Consider the following 21,263-nt stretch of genomic DNA (forward strand, 5'->3'; position numbering starts at 1 on the left):
ACTTGTGTAACCTTAATAAATAAAGTTATGACACAAAAAATAACGCCAATAAAATGCGACTCTGTAGACCATTTTTACAGATTGTCCCCTTTCACCAATGTCAAAATCCAACTTATGTTCTTTAAGCTTTATGTTAATTTAACGTTATCTGATAATTAAACAAATTGCCAAAAATCTGTTTTGGATACTCCCCTTAAACCATGGGCGAGGCTAGCCCCTTTTTAGGGGTGCTTCAGCACCCCTAAAAAGGAGCTCAGCACCCCTAAAACTTGGGGCAAGAAATTTAATTATTCTAAAATGTTCGTTCGTCTTTGACCAGGTTAAATTATGTCCAAAACATACTCCGTAGTTTGTGGTTTAAAATATATAATAAGGTAGAAAATGAAAACCTCCCCGCTTAGCAAATGGTGTCATCCTGTTCTACTTCTCTGTACCTGCATCGCTTAGCCCGTCCGTCATTCAGCGTGAAACACACGCAGAGTGAGAATCAGATAGTGTTGTGATGCAACTTTTTTGTTCAAATCTTACAAAATGTTTACGTTATGTTTATAATGAGCGAGTACATCACGAATCAATCTTTCAAGTCGTGTTTTTGTCTTATAATGAATCACCATGGTACACGTATAATAAGTGTTTATTTTCGGATTATTTAAGTCCGGCGGGTACCCGCGCGCTGCGGAGTAGCACAGTACCTGGGTGACTCGTCCATAGACTTAAACGGAGAGAAGTAGCGCCGGTTACAATGTTCTTCCGCAAGACGCATGCAGTGCGTCTCAGTGGGGAGTTGCATACGTGTGTCTCCGTTGTTAAAGTTTATTGTATGATTTATCGTTAATTTGAGACTTATTTTAACAATCGGGAGTCATGTAAACATGACATCACGTGCGTCTTTTCTGGTCAGTCGTCATGAAAACATGGCGTTTGGAACAGAGTGAAAACAAACTACATATCACTGTATACCACCAGTAGGCTACCGGTAAGTTATGTGTGAAATCACTAACTGTCTGACTATCAAACTAGACAATAAATATTTTTTTTAGTTTGTCACATGTAGACTAATATGAAGGTGATAACGTCTTTAACCCTTAGTGCAGGAGTCACAAGTGTTTTGTTTTAGACATATAGTAAAGGTAATGGTTCAATTAAAGGACTGTTAAAAGAAAAGCTGCAAATTAACAAACTATTAATAAACCTACCATATGTTGTAGGCATAAAAGTTATAAATTAGGAGATTTGTCATTTCGACAAAGGCAAACAATACACTGTATATTCACATAAAGCCATACCCACACTGCTGGTGTAGCCCACCTTTTGTCCTGAGACTTTAATATGGCATTAATGGCAAAAATGTGCTAGCTCACCATTAATTAGAAATAAAAAGGTTGGCAAAAAATGCATCTGAAAACTCACCAGATTGATGCTTTAAAATATGTAATTTTAAAAAAATTCTAAGGGGGAGCATGCTCCCGGACCCTAGGGGTAATATTCTTCTCATCTTTTTCACCCCTGACCCATTTTCATGCCTGAAAGGTCTCCAAAAAATCTTTATTTTGGAGTTAGTTGAACCAATGTTAAAATGAAAGCTATTTTAAAATATACATCTTATTGGTTTCTGTAGGAAAAAAGAGCGGGTGGTGGCAGCGGAGCTCATTGGGTGCTCAGCACCCCTAAAGCTCTAACCCTAGAATCGCCTCTGCCTTAAACTATTTATGGTGCCCATGGCCTTTTAAAGGAGGAAATCCACATTTCAGGTTATGTCCCCTATTTTTGGCCCAACAAGGCATTATCATGTAAAAAGGAGTGATGTATAAGCCTGCTTGTGTTTTTATCATATGTTGCGTGCTACATGTATTCAACATCTACTGCATCTTATTGACATTGCTAATTCATAAGATTCATCCAATCCCTTGTTACAAATTATAATACTTCTTATTATGATCTTTTGACTCTATGTATGAATACACCTTTAAAAACATTGAATTTACAAAATTACACAAGTGAAAGCACATGAGACAGGAGACAGCAGCAACATTTTTTTATTAAAACAGCAGTGAAAATCTTTATCCAAAAAGCTAACTTGGAATAATTTATGTTAGCTACTGTAATAAAATAATATTTTTGCTTAAACCATGAAATGTTATTGATGAGTTGAGTTGAGTTGCTCATTAACACAATATTTTCAACTCCACTTGAAGACCACATTAGGTGGTCATAATACTGTATTTGCTTGCATGATCACATCCTTAGGCCTATAACGGCCAACAATTACAGCATGATATTTAAAATAGACAATGGGTTTGAAGAAGGGTTAAATGTTTTTTTCCTAAAGGTCTGTTGTCATACATGACCTGTACATTTCAAGTAACAGTTCGGAATATGCAACAAAAGGTTGCACATTGATCAAGTCTTATGCATTTGTGTCTACGAAATGTTTAACACTTCAAGTCAGTTAAACCTCACTTGTCATGAAAGTCTGCAGACCCCGAGAGAGAGAGAGAGAGAGAGAGAACGAGGGAGCTGAGCAAGTTCAAAACAGGCAGCCTAGACATTTTTTTAAAAACAGCAGTCCAAACCAGTACGAACCATGACATGGTCACACAATCAATTTCAACAGGACAAAGAGTGCTTTTACAAACCATATAAGATCTTCAATAATATAGGCCTATTGGTGTTTAAACCCTAACCCTAACCATTCTTAATAGACAGTCTTAATGCAAATAAAACTGGAACAGGAGGAGTTAAAAGACATACTGGAAGAATTGTGACTGAAGATTGGTAGGCAGCTACTTTTTAACCCTTATATGTATATGATCCCCCCGTTTCACAGACATTGCTTAAGACTTATCCAAGACTAAAACACATGTCTTAACTGAAAATAACATGCAGTGACAGACCTTAAAATATGCCAGAGCCATTGATTTAGTCAGAAGCTCTGAGAAATCCTACTGATGTATATTAGCTGGTTCAGATGTCTTTGATAACTGTGAGAGCAACACTCCGCAGGACAGGCAATCTCTGGGAGTGGAGACATCTGAACTGGAGGTATTAACACCTTTCCTCCATAGACACAAAATACACAGAATAAACAGAATCAAAACAATAACAGGAATGAATCTCCTTCTCCCAATTTGCTTTGTTTCTTCTCCCTGGTTTTCTTCTTCTGCTGGTGGTTGCTTATCTTTAGCTTCTGAAAAAAAAAATAGATAAAAAAAAATCACTTAATTTTTTTTTTAAAGTAACAGTTCCCTTCTGTAAATTGTATACAGTTCTATACCGCTGCATGTTAAACTTCAATAAAACTGTTATGTAATCTTTCTTTAAAATGTTGAGTTCAATATCAATCGGTTTTACACACCATTGACGGTCAGCTGTATGATCACAATTTCAGATGAATGTGTGATGAAGCACCAGTATTCTCCTGCATCCATGTGTGTAAGATTGTGGAGTTTGACAGAGAAGTTTCCTTTCCTATATTCTTCAGGGAAGACTTCAACTCTGTTCTTGTATGATAAATCCTGGTCTTCTACTGAATATTTGCCTTTAACGATGTCACACACTTTCAGTTTGTCATTTTGTCTCCAAGTAAAAATGAACTTCGTGACATTAACGTAAATTGAAGCACACGGCAAGACAACAGAACCTCCAATGTCACCTGTGACATGTGGATACACTGAAATGAAAGAAAACTTTAAGTGTACAGTCTCCTGTTTGTGCATGTTGCAGTATTATCTTTTAAAGTTTGTGTGACTTAATGCTCACCTGGAGGAGCAGTGCAGGTTTTTATCAGCAGTAATGCACAGATGAAGCACCATCTGAAAAAAAACAGAAAAAAAAGATTGCTGTAAGGGATAATCGCCAATACTAGGAAACATGACAAAAGATAAAGCTACAAAGACTATAGCTTTATTTAGACTTGCAATATAACAACATATGCAAATAGCACATATAAGCACATATAACTATAATAAAATAAACAAAAAAAGCATTAAAAGTCATTAAATGCATTATCTGAAAATAATAGCAACATCGTTAAATATTAGTAGATGTTTACTCTATATCATAAAATAGGCAAATAAATGTCCATTGATTTAAGACCAGTCCGTATAGATCAGCATTTTTTCAATGTATCCATCATTCTTTGATTTAGGAGAGATTAAAATCAAAATGGTCTTTAATTACATTTTACCAAAAGAACTACAACTGTTTATGCACTGTAGCAAATAAAAGATGGACATTTGTTTTAGACAAGATTTTAAACTGAGAGAAAAACACAGCAAAGTCAATTACCCTGCAAATAAACTTCATGGAGAATCTATTGACAATAGTCTGTTAATAGCAGTTAAAATAACCTAAAACAACTAAACTTCAACTCTATTGTAATTCATGTTAATCTACTTTCAAATACTTAAAAGTGAATATAATGAAAATTGACAAACTATAACGTAGACCTAGGCAGTACATGTGCTAATAACCACGACATGTCTATCTAACAATGTGAATAAAAGCATACTTGATAAACACTGATAAACAATCACTAAACAATACAGCCATCAGCCTAATCCTCAACTACTTGTAATTCATGTTTATCTACTTTTAAATACTTAAAAGTGGATTCAGTGACAAACAATGCTGTAGGCCTAAGCATTAGGCTACACATGCTAGCTAACAACAAGGACTCGTGTATTAACCAAAATCAATAAAACATACCTGATGAACATGGTGTCCAAATTTGATTAATGTTTGTAGGAATATAAATATATAATATAAATATCTGTTTAAAAATTAAGGTTAAGTAATATTTTTTTGTGTAAAATCCAAAAGAATAGGCCTAATCGGTCAATCGTCTCGTTAGTCCATGTTACGTATATGTTCACGTGATGTAAAACGTAACTACGCCGAGTGTGACATAGAACGTTGGACATCTGATTACATGACTACTATATTTGCAAATCATACAAATACAATGTGGGTATTTTTTCTAATTCAATGTAAATAAAAAATTCATAAACTTCTTATGTGACATTTGTTATTATTCCTAAAAATATGTCACCATCAGGTTACAATATGTGCTCCGTGATCTAATGTCCCACCCAAAATATGGTTTTAAATAAGACAGCTCACGCTTCCTTATACATTGACAGCTCAAGAGAGTCTTTAAATACCATGTAATGCAGTTCCTGACAATGGTTACTGTTTGTATACTGAATATCTTTAATGTTTGGGATGCTTTTAAAACTAGAAAAACTGGTCACATTAACAGACTTCAAAAAGCATTTGACATCAAATTTGACCATTTTTAATTAAAACATAAGTCTGACGTTTGTGTGAGTGTCAGTGCTATCTCTACCATTGGTCTATTAATCTGAGACACATTCATTCATATTCCTGTTGTAAATAATTTATGAATAAATAAATATTTTAATAATTTAAATTTAATAAAAATATTTTAAACTGACACAAATCATTCAGTCAATTCCATGAACTTCACTTAATTTGACATTGACAGATAAAATGTACACATATTGAACACTGTATGGCATACCTATAAACACTTATTTAAGTACTGGCTAGAGTGCATCAATCTAACCATTATTGATTAGATTAGATGATATATACAATTTATTCAATACACTTGCAGTAAGTATTAAATAAAAGTCATACATTTATATGTATATAGCAATTCAACATACCTCTAAAACAGGTGTTTCACACTGCTGGTGGTAAATATCAGGGATAAAGCAGCAGATCATCTCTTTACCCTCAAATATCTTATAAATACTGACTGTCATTATATTACCAGTTGTTCCCTAACAGAAGAGCTTCTTACCTACAGTATTACTATTTCAATACAATACTGCTTCTGAGGAAAGAGCACAGGACAGGTATCTATATATATAGTGTACACTCTGTACTTTTAACTGGATGGTTGCCAAAGTGTAGTGATTGGCTAAATGAAGAAACGTAACCAGGTGACATGCAGAGTGAGAGTACACACTAAAAAACACAAACGCCCTAAAGACAACAATGCAAAACAGATGCTTTGCATTCTTGCAAGTTTTCCTTTTTTTATCCACCTGTTTCTTTACGTAACTGTGGGCGCCGCGATCTTTCAGCTTTCCTGTTTATGACTTCTGATGAGCCACTAAAGCTAATGGTAGTTTATTGCGAAGGACACAAGTGTGCCATTTTGACTGGCTGTTTAATGTCTATTTTGAAATCCATAAAGGCCGGCATAATTTGTGCAGTTAGGGGTTGCCATAATAGCAAATGCAGTAAATCTTTACAAAATATTTGTTTTAACCATAATCCATGCACAAGAACTGAATGTGTATGTGGCACACATGCACTCATGATCTGTATTTACAAATCCATCCAGTAAAACCTTTCATAGAAACTGACAATAAACAATAATTGTTTAAAAACAACTATTATTATGCTGATAAAATATGCTGATTTAGCCGATTTATTTATTAAACTGTATATTATTACAAAAATACGATTACAGTACAGAATATATATGACATAATCTGCTTAGTTAATGTTTATAATAGTTTGTAATGTGTTTGCACATACTTTTGCAATAATATTTTCATAAAATGAAAACAATACTCAATACATGTAGTAGTTTAATATGTTTATTATGGTTTGTTCAAATAACTTACAATGTATTGAATGATACTGCTGACTGTGTCGGGCCACGTTAAGCTCGACGTGTCGCCATAAACAAGTCAATTAAAAATTGCTATTTAAAAAACCTCACACCAGAGGGACAGTTGTGACATTTTAAACCAGCCCCTGAAGAGTTAAAAGCACAAAGTCTTGGTAAAATCTATGTACAAACACTCGACTGACTTTTCCATTGGTATGTCTCTGTGCTTTTATATTTGCTCATTGAAGACCCGTCACCTCCGATCAACAACACAAAATGATTGAATATATCTTCATATATCAGGCCACTTCTTAATTTCATCCTCACACTGGTTCATACATGGCAGGTGTAGTAAATATTAACTGTTTAAATCATGTTTTATGTGTGCTCCCACATACACGGTTTTCTACTGGCTTGCTATTGAACCGGAAGTCTCGCACCAGAAAGGAAATACGTCACATCACTTACTTCCGCGTTCAAGAAAAAGGTGGATATGATTCAAATAAAATCTAAACAAACTGATTAAACAGACATGGTAAAAATAATTAATGCCTCATACAACTAAAACCACTAGCACTGTCATACTGTATCAACTAATGTATTTCTTGGGAATCATGATCTGCTGTTTTAAGCATAAAGAGTTACAGGAACAAATTATAAAGATATGCCTGAAGATACTTACATATCTCTCTCAACTTTATCAAAACATTTTTATTTTACAAATGATTATAAATGATTAATATCAAAGTACCTTTAGGCAGTGATGGCCAGTGACTTCTTTTTTCGATGGCACTCGATGCAAACATGTATGTAGCACGTCTTGTGTGTGTTTTGTAATTTCAAAATATGTATCTGCGCGTCAAGTGAACTTATGTACATCATGTGTCTTGTCAAAATAAGTGCCTGCTGGAGACGCGTCTAAAGGGTTTATGATAAAAGAGACACTCGTGTTTGCCAGATACTCGCATAATCTCATGCGTAATCAAAGTTTACTGTTAAGTATTTTGTGAACGTGAGCGTCTCTTTTATCATAAACGGTTTTGATGCGTGTGCAGCAGGCACTTATTTTGACAAAACACGTGATGCACATGGTTCACATATTTTGAAAACATAAGCAACACACATGGCACCCCGAACACATATTTAGAATTTGCGACCCTCGGATGAGCAGTTACGAGCCGCCACTGCCTTTAGGGAAGTCTCATCATGATTGGTTAGGTTTACCAAAAGGTGATACTTCTGTCACCGCAGTGGCCATATTGAGGGTTGCATTTCACCCCATTCATAATAATAAACTTGCCCAATCCTGTTATATCATCATCTTTCTTAATATTCTTGACCACATTAGATAGGCCAACATTGGCAAGCTTCAGTTGGCCGAACTACACAGGTGTTCAAATGAGAAACTCTCACCTGAGCCTGTTAGCCATTTATCTCCATATATTTGACAAATAAATGTTGTTCTGAAATTTTCCATGCATCACTATATTTTATATAACAAATTGCACCTTAGTTTATTTTAATTGAGGATGTGTTTGAATATTCTGCACCCATGTTTGGTTTGAAGTCTTGTTTCTGGATAGCACGTCATTAAACAAATAATTTCAGTTTACATAGTGCAAAGGTAAACAAATCTGACAGACAGAAATGTTAAACGTCTATTAGCAGTAGCATTCTTATTCAACAAATTCTGATACATACATGTTTTCCGCTTTAAGTATCTTAAAATTATTTGTGATCTCTGTGGGTTTTATCTAAATGACAGAGGGTTTACGTTACCTTTAGTTGTTTGGATTTTGTGTCAGTATTTGATCACCACCTCTGAGTTGTTCAGTCTGAGATACAGTTTATAGTTTGTCATAATTACATTTCAGAATTCAATTGTAAAACTTATCAAACTATAGTAGGACTCTTTTTTATTATGTCATAAATTATTTACATAATACATTTATATAACACTAGTCAAATTTGTATTGTAATGTCATAGAGATTTTATAACGATATATAGTTTGTCATGAATTTTAAATTAAGAATAGAATTATTATGATTACTATTATTGTGATTAATAAACCATTATCCATATAACTTGCATTTAGTTTAAAATGACTAAATTAAAAATAATTTACAATTTTGTTGAGAAAACACACTGTCTTTTATTATAAAATGTATAATTACTGACGTTCTCTTCTGAGAGAAATAAAAAAGGGAGAGAGAACTTTTCAAAGTGAAAGCATTTATATGTGTTGATCCAGCAGATGTCCTCCATGTGCCATGTGCCAGGTTTATTAAGAGACAACTGAGTCACAGATCAGACAGAGCTCCCCTTTCAACATGCCGGCCATATCTGTGGTGAGAGAAACCTTAGATCTCTTCTGGAGGAAAAACCTTTGGCAGGAGTGCAGATTATGCCTTAAGTATTACAGTAAATGTTGATACATTTTTGCTTAGACTTATGTTGTTGTTGTTTTTTATTTAACATGGACACCACAGTTACATTTGACAAACCATGCACTTAACAATGCTATAATAACAACTAATAATGATAATAATGTTAACAATAAAATTAACAATAATGGTGCTAATAAAGAAAAAAATACAACAAAAAGGAAAAAGAAAAAATACATTTATACATAAGCTATAAAGCAAAGACAACATAAGCAATCAATATCTCAATAGTAATATGATATAAAAACGATTCATGTGAGCACCGTTGTTTGTTTTTTTACCATTGTTTAAGTCCTCTGTTAAAAGCATTACCATTAGTCTCTAGTTTTAAATTAGTAGGTAGGGCATTCCAAAGTTTTGGCCCCATTCCAGAGAAAGCAGATTGGCCAAAAGAGGTCTTATACTTTAAACAAGAATAATAGTGGCTCGTGTCTTTGCTCTATGAGAGTTCTGACACCTACTGACCAATTCAGAAAACAGTGGTGGAACATGATTCGTTAGACATTTAAAAAACAATTTGAGATTATTAAAATCAATGAAACTATCAAAGCTAACAAGGTTATGCTTTCTTAAAACATCACAATGATGCCATCTCATGGGTTTCTGATCCATAACTTTTATTGCCTGTTTGTATATTGAAATAATATTCTTTAATTTATTTGGAGAGACTTGAGACCATGATGTGACACAATATGATAAATGTGAAAAAATCATTGCATGCATGTACAGTTGTGATGAACGAGGCGCCCGCCTTGTCCTCCGATCGCCACCAGAGGGAGCCATCCCCTGAGTTTTAATGCTCATTTCGGACTTCATTTCCCATGATTCCACATACCGGGACTGATTACACTCCACCTGTACCTCATCATGAACCCTATTTAAACTCCACTAGGACTTTCATTCAGTGCGAAGTCTTGATTTGCCACGGCTGTCATTTCTGAGCGTTTAGCCTGTCTGTTCATATTCTGGTTTGTGACTTTGATCTGTTTATCCCATTATTACGAGTGATTGCTGCCTGCCCTGATTTCCTGCCTGTATTTAGACTACGAGTTTGCCTGTCCCTTGTATTGAACTGTTGGTGTGTAACCTGTTCTGCTTTCTGTTGAGAGATAATAAAGACTGCAAATGGATCCTCAGCCTCACGGTGCATCATTACAACAGTTTTGCAGTTTGACATGACAAGTCCCTTCTAATAACGTGAAAACAGTTTAGGTTTGGTTTGACTTTCTTGCAGCTGTACTCAATGTGACAGTCAAATTTTAAATTCTTATCAACCTAGATACTTGACTTCATTCACTGCCTTTATTACTTCATTTTTAATACATCTCTCGTGTACAAATAAAGCTTAGACAACGTCTGTGAATGGTCAATATAATAAATTAATTTACCCATTAAAGTGTGGCAATGAGTTCCAGTATGAGATAATATTCATATATGATTTGATACTGTATTTTTCAAAATAATGTACACACACACACACACACACACACACACACACACACACACACACACACACACACACACACACACACACACACACACACACATAATAACACACACACACACATAATAACACATGCACACACAAGTATATTTACATTACAATACTATATATACTGTACAGTATTATGTGTGACTAAAATGTAAATAAGAAAATAACTCATAAAAACAGTGGAGTTTAAACGTTCTGACACGAAAAGTGAAGCATGCAGCTTTGTTTGTCATTGTCACTTGATTTCTAATTAATTTCTTCTAATCAAGGCTTCATCTGCCAAGCCCATTTTTGCTTGACACAAGCTCTGAAACTCTGTGGACTCTGACATAATATTAGTTTGCGTCAATTTCTCCCGCTTGAGTTTAAACGAAAGCGAATTGATTCGTCAAATATCACCCCCCAAGTGGACAGAAGAGACACATTAAAATATCAGGTGTAAAAATTAATGTGTCTCTCTTGTCCACTCGTAATCTGATCAACCAAAATGTATCTACCAGATATATATACAGTCTTGTTCAAAATAATAGCAGTAGGCCTACAATGTGACTAACCAGAATAATCAAGGTTTTTAGTATATTTTTTATTGCTACGTGGCAAACAAGTTACCAGTAGGTTTAGTAGATTCTCAGAAAACAAACAAGACCCAGCATTCATGATATGCAAGGCTGTGCAATTGGGGTATTAGTTGAAAGGGGTGTGTTCAAAAAAATAGTAGTGTCTACCTTTGACTGCACAAACTCAAAACTATTTTGTACAGACATTTTTTTTCTGGGATTTAGCAATCATGTGAATCACTAAACTAATATTTAGTTGTATGACCACAGTTTTTTTAAAACTGCTTGACATCTGTGTGGCATGGAGTCAACCAACTTGTGGCACCTCTCAGCTGTTATTCCACTCCATGATTCTTTAACAACATTCCACAATTCATTCACATTTCTTGGTTTTACAGCATTTTTGATATCACCCCACAAGTTCTCAATTGGATTAAGGTCTGGAGATTGGGCTGGCCACTCCATAACATTAATTTTGTTGGTTTGGAACCAAGACTTTGCCCGTTTACTAGTGTGTTTTGGGTCATTGTCTTGTTGAAACAACCATTTCAAGGGCATGTCCTCTTCAGCATAGGGCAACATGACCTCTTCAAGTATTTTAACATATGCAAACTGATCCATGATCCCTGGTATGTGATAAATAGGCCCAACACCATAATAGGAGAAACATGCCCATATCATGATGCTTGCACCTCCATGCTTCACTGTCTTCACTGTGTACTGTGGCTTGAATTCAGAGTTTGGGGGTCGTCTCACAAACTGCCTGTGGCCCTTGGACCCAAAAAGAACAATTTTACTCTCATCAGTCCACAAAATGTTCCTCCATTTCTCTTTAGGCCAGTTGATGTGTTCTTTGGCAAATTGTAACCTCTTCTGCACATGCCTTTTTTTTAACAGAGGGACTTTGCGGGGGATTCTTGAAAATAGATTAGCTTCACACAGACGTCTTCTAACTGTCACAGTACTTACAGGTAACTCCAGACTGTCTTTGATCATCCTGGAGGTGATCATTGGCTGAGCCTTTGCCATTCTGGTTATTCTTCTATCCATTTTGATGGTTGTCTTCCGTTTTCTTCCACGTCTCTCTGGTTTTGCTCTCCATTTTAAGGCATTGGAGATCATTTTAGCTGAACAGCCTATCATTTTTTGCACCTCTTTATAGGTTTTCCCCTCTCCAATCAACTTTTTAATCAAAGTACGCTGTTCTTCTGAACAATGTCTTGAACGATCCATTTTCCTCAGCTTTCAAATGCATGTTCAACAAATTTGGCTTCATCCTTAAATAGGGGCCACCTGATTCACACCTGTTTCTTCACAAAATTGATAACCTCAGTGATTGAATGCCACACTGCTATTTTTTTGAACACACCCCTTTCAACTACTTGCCCAATTGCACAGCCTTAAGAGCGTGCATATCATGAATGCTGGGTCTCATTTGTTTTCTGAGAATCTACTGAACCTACTGGTAACTTGTTTGCCACGTAGCAATAAAAAATATACTAAAAACCTTGATTATTCTGGTTAGTCACATTGTACTGCTATTATTTTGAACAAGACTGTATATAGTGCCTAGCAGACTTTTTGCTAACTACCATCATGTATGCTAGCGGACTCATACACATGCAAGCCTCGCTCTCTTCCACTCTTTTTTTATTAAAGATATCAAAATTATATTTTCACAGAATGTTTTTTACATTATATAGAAGGATTTTATGTAGTAAACCACAAATAAATACTTTAGCTGAGTTTTTACAGGCAGGTGCACAGTTATTTAAAATGTATAAAGCTAGAGGTTATACACACACCATATAATGTATGTTTAATCTTTGTTTAAGAATGTAATAATGTCAATTATATTTGATTAATGAGCTAGCCTGGGTGCCAGCCGATCTTAGCCCCGCCCACAACATTTAAAAAGATGGGAAGATCGGTCTGGGGTTTCTCCGTTGAGAAGCTACTATGCGAGACCCAAAGCTGGTCGACCAATCAAATTATCAGGGCGGGCTTTATACGATGATGAACAGATGATCAACAGTAGCGTAATCAACCACGTCACCAAAGAGCGCGTGTGTTGAATCTGTTTACAACGAAATGGTTGCCGCTGTAGAATTCAAATGTGTGGATTCTGACATTGAGTCTGTTCTAAAAGATATCGACAGAGCATTGATTTTAAAAGAGGAACAGAGAAACGCGATCAAGGCATTCGTTTATCTGAAATATGTTTTTGCCGTCCTTTCTACGGGATTCGGCAAAAGTTGGTTGCAGGACCAAGTTAAAGAAGCAACTAAAATGGGTATCACGGCGATGCAACTCGGCGTGCACGACGAGATGGATATAATAAGCGGTCGTTGCCAGCTTCTTTTCGGAACCCCGGAATCGTGGGTGCTGAATAAGTGGAGGGACATGCTAGGCTCCGATATTTTTCAAGCAAACGTAATGGGTAGCTATCGTCGTGGATGAAGTTCAACTAATGTACAAATGGTAAGAGATAGTCTTACTGTATGACTTAGTAAATACTTAATGTTGTGATATAAATGAAATGTTGTAAACATAGTTGGTGTTGATGTACGTTCGCTAACTCAGACACAATGTTAGTGTCATTGTAGTGAAATAACTAGCAGTTCGGTCAGGCTGCTAAAGACGTCATTTCAACATATGTCACACACTCTGTTGCTCTGATTGGTCGTAGGTCTATCCAACTGAGTGCAGAGGTATTTTTCGGTTGAGACACGCCTAATAATCATAGCCCAATGGAGCGGTATCAGACTCAAATTCTGACTAGAATTGAGTATGACAACGTCAGGCCATAAATGTGCAGTATTTTTCTATTAAATGTACATTTGCACAATAAATCATCTCCTAGCTGCAGCCAATGTAGGTCTCTGACTAAATACTGATACCTCATGGTCGAAAGCAATAGCAAAAAGTAATAGGTCAGCATTATTAAAATCCAAAGATTTTGGATATCTAGGTTGGCTTGTATATTTGGTGCAAATTGAGTGTGGTAAGGGGCCCAACTTCATATTTTTTCATACAGCCCAAAATTGCTAGTGGCGCTCCTTGTTCCATTTGAAATGTATCTCATAAAAAATATAATCAATATATACACTATAAAAAAAGGTACAAAACCTATACCCTTTTGATAAAAGTACACATTTACTACTAAAAAGTTCACATTAGTACCTCAGATGTCTATATTGGTACCAAATGTATTTTAAAGGGAACAGTCCCAGTAAAGTGGTTTTGTTTGACCTCCTCTAGCTAACAAGGAGACTAAAGGCTACAACATCTAATGTCAGTCTCTACCAGGGCCTTTATAGTCATAGGTGAACTAGATGATCACCTAGGGTGCCACTGTCACGTTCGGGAACACGAGTAAGGACACAAATGCAGGGTTCACACGAAAGGGTAACATTTAATATAAATAACATGAAATCAAACACGGGGAACAACACGGGCAGGTAACAACAACGACTGGAACACTGGAAACAAACTTGACATCAGCGACAATCATCCGGCAAGTGAGTACAACACAAACAGGGGTATAAATACAGACAGACTAATGATGTGCAGGTGTGATGAGGAATCAATGAATTGTCCAGGTGACGTAATCGGGACAGACACAAAACATGACACGGATTTCACCGTGACAGCCACCAGCTGCAGGGGCGCCAAAGAGCGCATATACATTTGGACCGCTGCTTCACTGACTTGAATGAGTGAAAAAAGAACACTGTAACTAAATTAAAGATATACTCTGAATGTTGCATGTTTAACACAGAATGTACAGCAAAATAATTAACCAGCATTAGACAGATAGTGGTAGTGATTTGCCCAAAAGTATACGGACTACCGGCACATCCGGGAACTTGACTGTAAATTTCTTCACCGCCCCTTTTCGGGGGATAAAAAAGCAGCGCTTCCACTGGCTTCCATTCAAAATAGCGGAACAAAGCAACGTTTTTACACAGCCGGCAGGCGTAAATAACTTATGAAATCACTCAGATTAAACATGTCGAGTATTTATCTGTCCATCCTGCCTGCCATAGAGCGCGAAAGATACATTAACATATTTAATTTGTTCAATATAAAAACATGTCCCTTTCATTCTCACAGCGTCAAATTTTGTGTAACAACGCCATCCAGTGATTACTGGAAATATCGCTAGGCCAGTTAGTTGTATGGCTGGACGGAAAAGTGCACTCATTACTCTAAATATAAAGACATAATAAATAAATACGAAGTAACTTTCAAATACGAAGTAAAATCATTCACTTGCTTCCCTGTTGACTCGATGAGGTACTTGAGTAAATGTCCGGGTAAGACACCTCTGGCCAATAGGGAGCGTTGTTACACAATTTTGATGCTGGGAGAATGAAAGAGACATGTTTTTATATTGACCAAATTAAATATGTTAATGTATCTTTCGCGCTCTATGGCAGGCAGGGTGGACACAGAGGCGATTCTAGGGTCTATGGGGGCCCCAAGCAGAAAATATCCTGTGTGCAAGAAGTGTGCAAAACTTCTATACAATGTCCTTTGCTTAACCCATTATTTTACAGTGCAACAGTTAATGCGAAAGATACATATATACAAGTGTAATCATCATCATACCTAACATTATTAACATGTTTGGATGCATAAATGGCATAACATGTTTGGAAATAATGTCAGCAGATAAATATTTTCTACATTATACAATGATAGCAATGATTCATAACTTATTTTTACAAGAATATTTTAAGAAACCAGTCATTTTATTACTGCTATACTAAATAATCTCAATCATAGTTACTGCTAACTGTTATGTAAGTTAGTGTCCAGAGTAAAATATTAGTCAACTAAATATTAATTTCATATCTGAAAATACAGAACAGTCTAACACATACATCTGTTGATTTTCTCGGCAACAATGCAATTTTATGGACTTGACAAAAGGTTTTCCTGAGATTTGTTTAATAATGTTTGAGACCTGACAGGGTGAGGAGGATGTGGTTTGTCTTACCTCCCTTACCCAGATAGCACAGGTACGTCTGCAAGATGTCTGGTAAAGATCTGGAGATCTGGAATACATCTGGTGTGTAAAAACGTCTTATAAAGGTCTTAGAAAGAGCTGCTTTACATACATTCTAAATCAAAAACGTCTTGCAGATGTCTTCAATATGTCTATATGACATCTTTTAGGAAACGTCTCAGAGACGTATTGCAGATGAGCAAACAATCTAAATAATACGTCTTGCAGATGTAAACGCAGACATCAAATAGACGTCTTTGAGATGTTTGTGTGCTATCAGGGTAAACTCACCATCTCTCCGTTCTTCTTCCCTTTCCCTACTTTGCACAAAACATTTCTGATGTCCATCTTCAGAAGCCAATAGTGATCGAGTCAAAATAAGATAAGCATTGTTATTTAGAAACTTCCTTTAGTCTCGTCATGTTTTCATAAGCTAACTCACTCGTGTGGCATCTATTGATTGCGGTTGTGCGCGAATGAACGCAAAGACGCGCGCGGACATGAATACGTGCGTGCACGCGTCATCGTCGCTTTTAACAAGAATAAATTGGGTAACTACATTGCATATAGATCCGTCTTTGTAAAGGATTGAACTATAACTGCTAAAATTTAAACTTGAGATTTACACCGGGGCACAAAAGATTTACACTTGGGCACGTGCCTGACTGGAGCTGGACCGGACACATTAAACCACATGTGCGTAAGAGGGCTGCTCACTTTAGCGCCTTTTTGCGGTTAAATTGTTTTAAATCACTTGAGTGTTAGCATTTGCAAGCCTTTGAAACACGTGCAAATGTTAAACTTTTCCTATTTAAATTTGCGTATTAATCTGGAAATCACATGCGAGCCGAACCATGGGTCGTGATCCGTACGGATCAACTGCGACAGCACTACTGAACGATACAACGTCACCCATTCGCTACGTTCATTTTCAAAACTGGCAAGTTATCCACCTGGGTTGGATTTTGACTGGGCTAAGCCAATGTCAATCAACATTCCATCCAACCAGAATTTTGATATGCAGTCATAATTGAGTATCTATTTTCATCTACCGGGTGTAGCTGGCCATCCGAGAAACAAACTCGGGGGCCCTCTAGTGGCTCGGGGCTCCAAGCAGTTGCCTGCCTTGCCTGTTGACAAGGTGCGCCTCTGGGTGGACAGATAATTACTCAACATGTTTAATCTGAGTGATTTCACAAGTTATTTACGCCTGCTGGCTGTGTACGAAGGTTGCTTTGTTCCGCTATTTTGAATGGAAGCCAATGGAACGTCTAGTGTGATTTCCCCCAAAAGTGGGCGTGAACCTGTTCAGGGACATTCTATGACGTTGCGCCGGTTGTGCGTATTGCAGTTTTTCAAGACCACAACCTGCTTTCCTCTTTTTTAACACATATTTTTTCATGATAATTGATATGTAATAATTATATAGCAACGCACTTGGGATCATTTGCCTTTAAAGGCGACATATCATGAAAATCTGACTTTTTCATGTTTAAGTGCTATAATTGGGTCCCCGGTGCTTCTATCAACCTAGAACATGTGAAAAACATGGATAACAATTGTTTTTAGTAAATATTCATGATATGACCTTGTTAATATGAGACTGCAAACATATTTTGTCGTTTATCTTTGCAAAAAATAATGAAATTACCTTTTCATTTTAAATTTCAGTTTCATTAAATGTTTCAAAGCAACCCGACAGTACAAACTTGAATTATTGAGAATAAAAAAAATTCTCACAGTATGAACAGTATAAAAATTTAATTAAAGGTAACATAGAATGATTGAACAGGGTATTTATCCTTGTTCTGTGATGTGACATGTAGACAAAAAAGTTTTGTTTGGATCTGTAATGCCTTAGAAGCTTCCTAAAAACCTCTCTCAGATAGCTCTATTAGGGTGGGGGATTTTAACCAAGTGGTTTTGCACCTATTTGGCTCCCCCTACTGGCTTAACTTGCAATCTCCTTAATGATTGGCTGACTTTGCTGCCACTCAAAAAATGTAGCCAATTATTTTAAAGTGGAGGGGCAGTGAGATGCCTGTGATGTCATAAGCATCAGTTTTTCAGATTGGGCCGTTTTCTGGCTGACATTTCTAAAAGAGGAATTTCTATGAGACCAGTCGCGTAGCAAGGCCCACCCACCTGACAGCTAGCCCCTCCACCTGCCTATCCAGTTTAGCCTATTAGTTATCAGAAATGAACACCCGGTTTAAGGCTGACACGTAAGGAATAATGAGAGCTGCGCTGCTTCATTGTCTTAGAATGAAGGTCACTAAGACCTTCGGTGAGAAGACTTTACAGCTTGATGGTGCACCCTTTAACATCACCGTTGAGGATTCTGAACATAAGGTGTTGGTTCAGCAGACAAAAAATAAAAGTCTTTGCAGATAACATTTGCGCCCCCTTTTGCGCCCATGAGCCTTCTGGTCTGAAAACGAGGTGTGTTCAGGCGCATTGTTGGTGCGTTGCTATTTTGAGGCAAATAAAATAGACTACGCCACTGACCAACTAAAACCTGCTCTAAAGTCAATGGAGCAATATTGCTTTTGTTATTTAATGAGCGCATTAGTAATATGCGCCTATAAGCGGGACGAAAACGCGCATTTGCTTAACACATGGATGCGCAGCAGCACACAAACGTTTAACATATGAAAAATCAAAGGATTAAAATGTTTAAAAAGATTATTATTGAGTGTCTTGACATAAATGAAGACCGATTATGAGACGTTACGTTAGAAGCCCTAAAAAGCTGCTTCACCTGTAGCCTGGTAAGTAATTAAATGTTTTGCTTTAAACAAACGCAAATATTGCATTAATTTAGAATTTTTTCAATGCTACCCCACAGATTTATTATATATGATGTGTCATGGGCTTGCCAGACCTTTTGTACTAATTCAGGTCTGAGTGCGTTTGGCAAGACCATGACAGTACTATGTTCTGTGTGGGGATATGTGGAGTCATATTGTGTGTGTGACTTCCACGTGTTCCCAGTGTCTTGTCGCTGTCATGGTCTTGCCAGACCTTTGTGTGAGATTTAGGTCTGATTTCAGAGGGCAAGGTCATGGTAGCATTGTGTTTTGTGTGGGGACACGTGTTTTCACATCATGTATGTGTGTCACTTGTTCCCAGTGTCTTGTCACTTTTACCCTACTCCCTTATGTACTCGTGTCTTACGTAATTAATTATGTTCACCTGTTCCCCATTTGTGTGGTGTCTATATTATGCCCTCTTGTTCTCTGTCGTGTGCTCGTTCGTTCGTCCAGATTCAGTGTTGATTCATGTCTTCCGTGTCACTGAATTCTGTTATCCGAGTCTTCTGTTATTTTGTATCCTGTGTTCGTGTTCTGGTTTTGTTATCATCTGTTTTACCCCCTCGTGGGGTTTTGTGTTTATTATTTAAATAAACCCTCAGTTATTTCTACATCTTGTCTGCGTTTGGGTTCTCCCTTTAATTATACCATGACATGATGACTTTGTACCTGTGGGTATGATGAGATGAGAACCGTTTTTATGTTATGCTTAAATTTCAAAACAACCACGGCGCTGTTGAAACGGCGCGTTTATAAATGATTTATCTCCTGTTTGTAACAAATAAATTATTTTTAAAGTACAAACCTTTTCTTGCATATTTGTTAATTATTCTTTGAGATTACACTGATCATGTAGGCTATCCATACATTTATAACAATTAAAAGCCTGCTGTTTTTACTTCCATGACTGAAAGAAAACGACTTTTAAAGGTTTAAATGAAGAATTTCGTTGCAAAATGAGAGAACTCTGTTTTTAACATTTTTGTCAAAACATGTTTATTATTATGTTATCATGTTATTATTTTGTTTTATAGTGCTACTTAGCTGTATTTTTTAAGTTATGAAGGTTTAAATCAAAACAAACCAACTGCAGTTGAATTGATATTAATTGGAATGCACCACCAAAAAACGAGATTTCTGAATAAAAAATGGAGTTAGCTCGTTTTGCAACAAAACTCTTCAAATACCAACAAATTAGGCTACTATTCAAAGTATTTTTTAAAGTACAAAGCTTTTCTTGCATATTTGTAAAATATTATTTGAGATAACATGGATCATCTGGGCTATCAATACATTTACAGCAATTAAAAGCCTGCTATTTTTACTTCCATGACTGAAAGAAAACGACTTTTAAAGGTTTTAATACCAAAAAAATAACAATTTCATTACAAATAAAACAAAAAATTTTTTTAATATCAATCTTAAACTGGTGGTCTTCTTCCTCTGCTTAGTTTTTTACTTTACAAATTCTGCCAAAATATGGAATCGGGATGGCGCCAGCGCAACTGGCTTTTAAAGGGGATGGGACTCATTGGTTTATTGCACATTGCGCTTAGATTGTTAAAATAGGGCCCATACAGGCTTTTGTTCTTATTAAACGGTGATATATTGAAGCTGATAGTTGTGTGTTTGTATATTTTGATAACAGATGCATTTTCGGTTAAGGCCCACCTGATTTTCTCTGGGCCCACCCACATTGTGAATCCTGGCTACGCTAGTGTATGAGACTAAGATGTTTAGCATGTCTAGCACTTTTTGTATGTTCGTTAACGTGGGTAGACTACCATTATTCAACAAAGACAAGGTAAAAATGGTTTTTCATTCTCTGTCCCCTTTAAATCAATTATAATAATATCAACTTTTAACACAATGCAACAGCATTAGCATCGGGATAAAAGTAACAAGTGTTACTTTCGTCCTGGCAGGAACTCCTGACATTTAAACCCGATTTATTTTATTTTGATAACTTCAGGATGTGTTAGAGCACTAAATAACGTGTAGATTAATCAGTTCTAACACATGAAACCAGAAACACAACGTGCTATAAGAAAAAAATACCGCTTTAGGAATTTACCTATTATTGTCGGAAATGGCTTTCTGGACCTTCATGCGCAAAACAGTGACGAAATAACGCAATATTTGTCAGCTCTGTCAAGGGATGCATGCTAAAGATGTTGTCATAGTTTGGAATGCAAATGTAATCAGGGCTCGGAGAAAATCACTTTGTTACTTTCACCTTGGTTACCCCTCTGAGGTCCTAATATGAACTTTTTTTAAAAGGGTACAGTGAAAG

General features: G+C 36.3%; 1 long non-coding RNA gene across 1 annotated transcript; it reads right to left on the reverse strand.

Moving 5' to 3' along the window:
• Positions 1–2,049: 2,049 nt before the first annotated feature.
• LOC129454211 (uncharacterized) lies at positions 2,050–5,847 on the reverse strand. Its single transcript, XR_008647769.2, has 4 exons — positions 5,691–5,847; positions 3,760–3,812; positions 3,356–3,670; positions 2,050–3,187 (listed from the first exon to the last, which is right to left on the reverse strand). It is a non-coding gene; the product is annotated as an uncharacterized lncRNA (long non-coding RNA).
• Positions 5,848–21,263: the final 15,416 nt, after the last annotated feature.

The sequence above is a fragment of the Misgurnus anguillicaudatus genome, chromosome 23 (genome assembly GCF_027580225.2).
Source record: "Misgurnus anguillicaudatus chromosome 23, ASM2758022v2, whole genome shotgun sequence".
NCBI classification, from domain to species: domain Eukaryota; kingdom Metazoa; phylum Chordata; class Actinopteri; order Cypriniformes; family Cobitidae; genus Misgurnus; species Misgurnus anguillicaudatus.